Source organism: Mesoplodon mirus (genome assembly GCF_964341445.2).
Source record: "Mesoplodon mirus genome assembly, chromosome: 5".
Lineage (NCBI taxonomy): Eukaryota > Metazoa > Chordata > Mammalia > Artiodactyla > Ziphiidae > Mesoplodon > Mesoplodon mirus.
The window spans coordinates 147294580-147304609 of NC_138980.1; the positions used below are offsets into that span (position 1 = coordinate 147294580).

The 10030-nt window shown below is 37.4% G+C and overlaps 1 pseudogene across 1 annotated transcript; it reads left to right on the forward strand.

The window, feature by feature from the left end:
• Nucleotides 1-227: 227 nt before the first annotated feature.
• LOC309804437 (sentrin-specific protease 5-like) lies at nt 228-2125 on the forward strand (annotated as a pseudogene). The gene has a single exon. The product of its transcript is annotated as a sentrin-specific protease 5-like (transcript).
• The last annotated feature ends 7905 nt before the right edge of the window (nt 2126-10030 follow it).

Here is a 10030-nt window from a genome sequence, read left to right on the forward strand (position 1 = left end):
AACCTCCAGAAAATTAGATTGAGTGAAAAAAGCCAACCCTTCCAGAGGAAGCTCGGCGGCCATGGCTGCTGTAAGCAGGCCAGACGCCTGCTGGCTGACGGGATTTCCCCTAAAGCTGGCGAAGGTGGAGCCGCAGTCCAAGCTGCCGCAGCATCTGGACCCATGGCGTGACAGGTTCCAGCAGAGAGGGACATAGCTGCGTTCAGATCTCATTATGCATCAGAAAAATGAAAAAACAGATGAAAATTCTATGGAGGAAAGGAATCCACTTAGCCTTTTCTTAGAAATGGAATACTGGGTTTGCAGGCTTTAAGAAGTTCTACTTTCATCAACAGTTGTGCATTCTGAAAGCCAAGTTGGGAAGGCCAGTTACTTGGAGCAGGCATTTGAGGCATTTCCAATGCAGAAAGAAGGCCCTTCAAATCCAGAAAATATGGATCCAGGATGAACCCCCTTTTGCTAAGACAAAGTCCAATATGGCTGTTCAGAATCTTAGTACTTTGTCCTCTAACGTGAAAAGTAAGGACACTAAACACTTCATTTCCTCCTCAAGTACCTTCCTGAAACTCTAAGCAGAGAAATTGCTATCATCAGCAAAGAACTCTGATCATGAATACTCTGGAGAGAAAAGTCTCTTGAAGGCAGCTGCTGACGTACCAGCAAATAGTGTTTTAAGTCAGGCCAGTGGTCACAGACCTAGGACGGAGCCACAGGCTTCTGATCTTCCTATGAAGTTCAGTGGGGAGAGCCAGAGTCCAGGTGAGAGTGGCACAATTGTGGTCACCTTGAGCAACCGTAAGAGAAAGAGCTTTTGTTATGGCTGCTACCAAGGGCTGGAGCACCACAGGAATGGGGGACCCCTGATTCCAAAAAAGTTCCAACTTAACAGAGAAGAATAAAAGTATCTCCTCATATGATGTATGAGAAATGATCCATGATTAGATTTCGGTACAAGATTCTCAGATCCCATCACTTCAGAACAAAAAGCAAAGTTTGCAAGCTAAAAAAAGCCCAGCAAAGATGGGTGCAGGTCACTGGGGACCATCAAGAGACCCTTATGGAGAACAGTGTGGGTGGCAGTTGCAGCCCATTCCCTTCCCCAGAACCTGAAGACCCTTCTTGTCGGCATTAACCATACCTTCCAGATATGGACAGCAATGCTGTGGTGAAGGGAAAGAACTCTCATGTGCCTCATGGCCACACTAAAGGAAGCCCTCTCTTGGGCAAGGAGCTTAGTTTAGATGAAGCATTCCCTGGCCAACAGAATGGCAGTGCCACAATGCACCTGGGACCAGTCATCCTCTTCCTCTCCTAAGTGGGAGTGTACAGAGCTGATTCATGACATCCCCTTACCAGAACATCATTCTAGTAACATGTTTATCTTGGAAACTGAGAGAGAAGTTATGGCTCTGGGTGAGGAAAATCGGATAAGTACTGTCAATGATGACAGAGTAAAACTGTCAGTGTCAGAGGCAGATCAATCTGTGAGTAGTGTAGATGGGCCTGTGTCTGAAGAGACTATTTAGAATGAGAGCTCACGCCAGAGGGATGAGGATGGATCTTTCAAGCAGACATTCTTAGTTCTAAGTTGCTGGACCACCCTTACTGTAAAAGTCCACTGGAGGCTCCTCTGACGTGCAGTGGACTCAAACTAGAAAATCAAGTGGGAGGTGGGAAGGACAGTCAAAAAGCATCTCCAGTGGATGATGAACAACTGTCAATCTGCCTTTCTGGATTCCTGGATGAGGTTATGAAGAAGTATGTCAGTTTGGTCCCACTCAGCGAAAAAGATGACCTTGGAGGATTAAAATATGTCTCTAATGAAGACTTTTCTAATAGAAAACCATTTATCAATAGGGAAATAAGAAGCTATCAGGCCAGACATCAAAAATGCAGCTTCCGCATCTTCTACAATAAGCATGTGCTGGATATGGATGATCTGGCAACCCTGGATGGTCAGAATTGGCTGAATGACCAGGTCATTAATAGGTACAGTGAGCTGATAATGGATGCAGTCCCAGACAAAGTTCACTTCTTCAACAGCTTTTTTCATAGACAGCTGGTAACCAAAAGATATAATGGAGTAAAAAGATGGACTAAAAAGGTTTATGGATACAGAAACTGAAAAGTAGAAGTGGTTTGTTACAAGGTCATGTAGACTAGAAGAAGATTCTTCTGGAGCAGGACATTATCTGAATATCAGAAAGGAAAGAAGGCTTGAGAAATAGTTTCTAAGAATCTAGTTTAAAATAGCCCTGTAGGGACTTCTCTGGTGGCACAATGGGTAAGAATCCGCCTGCCAATTCAGCAGACGCGGGTTCGATCCCTAGTCAGAGAAGATCCCACTTGCCGCCAAGCAACTAAGCCCATGTGCCACAACTACTAAGCCACAACTACTGAGCTCTAGAGCCCATGAGCCACAACTACTGAGCCCTCATGCCACAACTACTGAAGCCCGCGTGCCTAGAGCCCATGCTCCACAACAAAGACAAGCCACGGCAATGAGAAGCACGCGCACCACAACAAAGAGTAGCCCCCACTCACTGCAACTAAAGAAAGCCTGCGCAAAGCAATGAAGACCCAACACAGCCAAAAATAAAATAAATAAAATAAATACATTTTTTAAAAAAGAAAAAAGCCAATCCCAAAAGGTTTCATACTGTGTGATCCATTTATGCAACATTCTTGAGAAGACAAAATGGATAACAGATTAGTGGTTGGCAGAGATTAAGGCATCAGTGGAATGAAAAGGAAGTGGAAGTATCTATAAAAGAGCAACATGAAGGATCCTAGTGGTGCTGGAAATGTTCTATATCTCAACTATATCAATGTCAATATCCTGGTAGCATTATTTTACTGTAGTGTTGCAAGACATTACCATGAGAGGAAATGGGGGAAAGGAGGCAGGAAATTTCTTTGTACTATTTCTTTTAATTGCACTCAGATCTATATCTTAAAATTATATATATAATTTAATGTATATAATTTATATATATTGATATAATGTCTATAACTTATATAGAATTTATATATATGAAAACAAATGAAGTAGAGTATTTGGACTTAGAAACTATTGTTCTGTCTTTAGGTTAAATAGGATTCAGTAGGTATGTATCTATAGCTGTTACAATCCTGGTGGTCTATATGTAGGGATGTTCTTTATATGTGATTTCTAGTGTAATTATGCCTGAGCATTTTGTATTAAAATACAAATTATTTCATTAAATTGCTATCCTTTCATTTCTCCTTGTATTATAGTGGGGGTATCAGTTATATAGGTAGATAGATAGATAGATAGATAGACAGATAGATAGCTAGATAGATAGATTAGATATAAATTCCAGGGTATAGTAGGTTATCTATAAATATTATTTCAGGATAGTAAAGGGAGGGTTACAATTTATTGTTATATAAAGGGAGCAGTGGGTCTAATAGGGTTGAGAAACTTTAATGTAGATAGTCTACATTTAGAGTTAGATACAGGAAAAAAAATAAAGATAAATGTTCTTTTCCTACAGGTCCAATATATAACAATTTATATGCATCTACGGAAGTATGTTCTTTGTCTTCCCTAACCATTCTCTCTGCTGATCTGTTGTTTTTTTTTTTTTTCTGGTATCATAAAGAATTTCATGAATTTACTTATGTGTTTTTTGTTTGTTTGTTTGTTTTTACACCTTTATTGGAGTATAATTGCTTTACAATGGTGTGTTAGTTTCTGCTTCATAACAAAGTGAATCAGCTATACATATACATATATCCCCATATCTCTTCCCTCTGTGTCTCCCTCCTTCCCACCCTCCTTATTCCACCCCTCTAGGTGGTCACAAAGCACCGAGCTGATCTCCCTGTGCTATGCAGCTGCTTCCCACTAGCTATCGGTTTTACATGTGGTAGTGTATATATGTACATGCCACTCTCTCACTCTTTACTGATTTGAAAGATCTCATTTGAGATCCAGGCCCAGCTCTGACACTTTCACTTTCCTTATTTAGGAGACTAGATTAATAAAACCCACTTTACAAGTTTGCTATGGGGACTTAATGAGGTGGCATATGTAAAATGATGCAAAACAACATTTGCCAAGTACCAAACACTCTATAGGTGCCAATGTTTTTAATTCCCTCAGCAACATACTTTAAATCAGAACACTAATTTTCCTGAGGTAAGGGATTTGCTCAAGCTTATTAAGGGTCAGAACCAGCATTAAACCATGATCTCTGACCATGAAGCCCATGCTCGTAAAGAGTGGTTTTGTAACCTAGAACGATGAGATTCAGGAATTCTTAAAAGGTAGGAAGTCAACTTTCTAAGATTGTATGCACAATCCAGAAATAATAGGAAATTGGGATAATATGAAATCCACCTATATCTACTTAGCACAAAATATTTCAGAATCTTGTGCATTATTTTGACTAGTCCATGACTTTTCCTATCTCACAAATAAGCAATGTGAGGGAAACTGAAATATTTTCTCTTGGCCTCAAAAATCTTATCAGAGATACAGGAGTCATAGGACAGCATAGCAGACCTTTAAGTTTGCTAAACTACAGAAGAGGAGGTCACAGTGGACTTCTCAGGAATAATGAGTCAACAACCTAAGTCAACTCAAAATGACATAGATCGTGAGGAGAATGGAGAAAGTTGACTGCCATGTCAGCAAATAATCATGTATCTAATTCTGCTTCTAAGAAATAAGAGCACTTTAACCTCCATGACCAGGATATGGTCCTCCACTGTGGGCAAATAATTCTGAGGTATCAGTGTCCTAAAACCTATATAACAACAGCAACAATAAAATATGGTCATGGCAAAGAAATTCATTAAATGAAAAACAGTAATTAGGATCAACTTCTACAGTCCGTATCAATAGCATAATGTCCCAAAAATTTTCCCACAGAAATTAAGGTTAATATGTCTATAGAAAAAACCTACAAAAAGTGTTCACTTTGGTGCACTGTCAAAGTTTGTAGGAATAAGGTGGGGTGTTTTTCTTATTGACTATTATTTCATGATTATAATACAGCACTGAGCTTGCATGTTATAATGATTTGCTATAAACGATTGAGTGGATAAATAATCTGCAAAGTAGACTTCTAAGAACTTGAAAAGTGTAAGTTTGTATTTATCATTGTTGCTGTTTGTGGTCAAGCAGTACACAAAGGTATAATATGTTTTGAAAAAGTATATATGTTGATCATATTTGTGATTGGAAATTTCAACCACATACAAAAAATTATAAAACGAAAACTCTTCTATGATTTTCACTCCCTAAGATAAGTTTGATTAAAAAGTAGATAGCATTTCAGATTTCAAAGAAACTGCTAATTCAGCATCCTTGAACTTCTTGTTTAGCTCCTTTTATTGGTATTTCTATTGATCAGACCTTGCTATGTCTCAGCATGTTTTTTTAATTCTTTTAAAAAAATTTTTATTAGAGTATAGTTGATTTCAGCATGTTTATACAATTTGTAATTGATGCTTACAGAGATAAATGAGAGCCACTGCAAAATTCCAGTGACCCTTTTAAAATCAAATTTTTCTTAAATAATAAATGTCTAAGGTCAATAATTCAGAGACCAAAGGATGGGCAGTGAAAAACTCTCCTCCTTCCTCACTCTTAGTTCCTCCTTTTCCTTCTCCAGAGGCAATTACTGTTACCAGTCTCTGGTATATCCTTTTAAAGAACTCTATTCCTGCATATGAATTTCGACATATACATACACAATCAGAGCGTCAGATGTTATTTGCTCTTGTCACTGACTGCTTATTCAAATCTGCTCTGAAGAGCTATTTTCTTCCTGCATCTTGGAGAAAATGTAGGTCAAGATCTATTATTTTTCTAGTTGATCTCAGATAAATCCTCCAGTTCCTTCTAGTCACAAAAATGTCTTAACCCTGTAACTCCATGTTCAGTTCAATGCAATAAGAAACAGAAACAATGCTGTCAACTTCATTTAAAGTTCTATCCTCTCTCTCCAGCCTTAACACAAGCTGCCTTAGCCTGGCTGGCAGAAGCCTGGGTGGGCTTCCTCTGCTTCCCTACATCAGCTTCTCCCCAGCTCACTAGGCTGCTCCTGGCAACTCCATGTTTTAAGTTGTGACTCAGACACCACTGTGACCCCAAACTCCAAGAAACCAGTATTAAGCTCCTCCAGGGGGTCTGATGGTCTTTCTAGGTAGGCTTGAGATAAAGGAAAGTCGCATCTCCTGCCCTCTCAAGGATGACGTTGGGGTGGGAGAGACTCTTAGTGTGTTCTGAGTCTCTCCTCACCTTTGGATTGGGGGAGGGTCAAGAAGTACAAAAAAAAAAAACAAAAAAAAAAGAAGTACAAAACCGTGTTTTATAAACTCCTTTGCAATTGCTGCATACTTAGCCTGGCACTTACTTGGAAACATGGAACTACTTGGCACCTAGTGTTTTAGGGCTTCAGCTGAAAACAAGACAGAGATAGTGTGTGTGTATATACAGAAATAGAGAGAGAGAGAAATCTACCTTCTTTTTCTAAATCATTTTAGATGTATCATCAAGGAATCAAATATTCTCATTATAATTTTTAATTGAGTTATTTTTCTACACTCTAATATGAGTATTGGTCACCCACTAGCATGTAGGGTCATTTTATAAGAATAAAAACATTTGGTTAATCAAATCACACATTTTTGCCATATTAAGAATGTTCCTGAAGAGGACAATCTTTCCTAAATAAAAGGCAAGCTTCACAAGGAGAGGATCTCCCCTCCCTTTTTTTTTCTTCCTGGACCACAGATGCAAGAAGCCATAAACCAGGGGGGACAAAAGCCCATTTTGAAGAGTAAGGAAACAGAAAGATAGGTGTGGCTGGGACCTTCTTATCTTCTCGAAGCCATGCATTAGTCCAGATGCTTGTCTCCAGACTTATTGTTATGTGAGGAAAAGAACCAACAATACAGGTTCATTGCTCTGCCGTAGATAGATTTATCTCCCACTCGTGGCTTCAGAGCAGCAGACCCAATAATTGTCTCCCACAGTGCTCATAAAGCTATAAATATTTTCTATAGATGCTTATATGAGAGACAAATACTTACAAGACACTTATTTTTTCACTTTGGGTAGGATAAGTTTTAAATAAAAACAGAATTAATCTAATACATAGGAAGAGTCCTCTAGGTCAATAGATAAAAATTTAACACTTTTTTTGATAGCTACTTTATATTCCTTAGTATGCGTCTACCATAATTTATTTAGACAGTCTTGTAGACGGGCATTCAGGTAAATTCAATATTTTTAAATCTCTTTTCTTTTTTACATTACAGGCAATTAGATAATAAATATGTTTAAGTACTACTGCTTTTATTTTCCTAGGCTAGACTCTGAAGAGTGGACACAGGTTATATGCCCTTTTGATTTTTAGACATATTACCAACAATTTACCCTCCTACCACAGTGAAGTGCACATTTTCTCTCATTCTCACCAACACTGCCTTTTTAAAAAGTAATTTTAACCAAGCTTAATAGATTATATAATTGCTTTAACTTTTACTTATCAGATGTTAAAAGGTAAACCAAGGCACATTAAAATTTACAAGAGTTTATTTCAGCAAACATTTGTTCGAATTGGGCAGCACCAAACTGAAAGTGTTTAGGAGTGCTCTGCTGACAGAAGCCAAGGGAAAGACTTTTCCAGAGAAGATCAGAGGCAAAGCAAAGAAATTATCTGATTGGCTACAGCTTAGGCAGTTGCCTTATTTGGGGAAGCCTGGTTGGCTCTTCATGATTAGTTGTTCTTCAGTTTTGTGTTCTTGGATTCGAGTGCATTGACTCTGACTTAGATTTTGGTTTGCTTACCTAGGTTACCAAGGCATTAGAGACACCTCAGTCTAACTGCCTCCTTGTTTAATTACTATAACACAGACTGCAACTGAGGTTGAGCATCTTTTCATATATTTGTCCACCACTTGCATTTCTTTTTTATGAATAGGCTTTGCCCTTTTTTGGTCTTTTTCTTTGAAGTTCTTTGCCTATAAAATATTCACCGTGTGTTATTAACCTTGTTAATTTAGAGTCTTGCTACACAAAATTTTTATCTATTCAAAAATGTGTACCTTCTTTCTTATGACTTCTAAGTTTTCTGTTTTGCTGAAGAAAATCCTCCCACCTTATGTGAAAATTTAGATTTTAATCTAATTCATCTGGATTAGTGGTCCTTGAAATAAGAGAAAGTGTTACAGAAGTTACAAAGAATAGCCCAACTGGATTATGCATGAAAAAGTTCAGTAGAAACATTTCTATTATTGTACAATTAGAGTTGTATAGTTGATGCATGTCCTAAATTAATTTAGACATGGATTTGAATTGAGGAGGGGAGGTCACTTACATGTGACTATGTATACATTGATGTCTCAGTGTACCCATAGTCATAATACTCCAATTCATAATACTCTAAAATAAATACAGAGACACAGTATGACTCTAGTACGACCATACATCATTCTACTAGATTTTGTATGTTCCAGTGTAAATGATGTAGAGATGTTCATTAAATATTGGGCTCAGATTTTGCTTTGTTATATCTCTTAGGTGTATTGATAAAAGTCTCCTGCCAGGTGTCCTTTTATCTCTGGCTACCTTGAGCACATTGCCTCTCAAGCAGCATATGATGCAAGAACTTGTGTAAGAATCATATCCACTTTCCTAGCTCCATTCTACATTTTTTCCCCTTTTATACCCTAGGCCATGTCCTCTTTTATCAACATACAATTCAGGATAGTGTCACTGATGTCACATTGAATATTTTCTATGGGAGAGCACACAGATTTATAACTCTTCTCTATTTTAATGGAAACCTGTATTAATGACACTTGCATATCTACCAATTTTCTTTTCTCCTATAAATCGTATTCTTTAGTATAGTACCCTATACAAAGGGAAACTTAAGGGATAATACCCAAGGGCTGTCTTTCTCAATTTGAATAGATTCCTTTTCCTCTAAGTGTAATTTCTCAATAATCAAGTAATCTCCTAACTGAACAGATACCCCAGGAACTTGTCTTTCCTCCCACATACATTTTTACTTTTCTAGTACAATTTCATCATGTTAATTCAGCTGAACATTTTAAGAACCATAAATGCACTGTAGGCCATGTTGTCTTTGAGTACACATTCAACCACCCATTACTATGAACAAGAAGCACAGGTCATCAGATATTCTGCTATCGAGTTAGATAATGATTAGAAATTTAGATAATTAAATCTTTGCAAGCTAGAGAATTAGATTAAATCTATCTATTTTTTTCCCCATTACTGTTCATGCACATCATTATGCACTTAGGGAAAGAAAAAGAAGATTGATATGGGAAAGAGGTAGAAAAATTTAGGATAGGAACTACTCAGCCAACATTAATTAATTAACTCATTAATTACTTAAGAACATATTTCTTTATGAATATTACAGTTGCATACATTTTAATAATAATTTGGCATTTTGAAATAGTACTAGCTTGTATTATTTTGGATTAAGTAAATCTAACAAAACAAGGGAAAGATGTAATTTTGATAAAGTAAACCATTTGTCCAAAAATCTGGTCCCAACCCACAATCTCTTGTTGGTAAGACCAACTGCACTGATCACAACCCTGCACTCTGTAAGAAAACAGGCATTCCTTGGGACTCTATGAGATAGCCAAGGCTGGCCTCTTGCAAGGGCTGACCACTTTTCTGTTAGTGCTTCAGTGTAACACAAAGCTCCAGACCCTAAAATTGTCCTATTACTTTTTCCCTAGGATTGAAATTCTCCCATGAGAAATTCCTTGCTTTTTTGTCTCTGGAAATTCCTATTGAAATGTAACTGTCTCTAGAATAGATGTGCAGACATATCTGGAATAAAAGTCCATTTACCACCAAACATTAGAATAGTTAATGGATATTTGTTTTAAAGGTAGTTACATAAAAACTTTAAATTATCTTTAAATCATAAATCAAAATTATAGGAAATGTTGCCAGTTTCTGATGTCCTACCAAGACTTTCTCTATAAATATGAATTTCCTAAT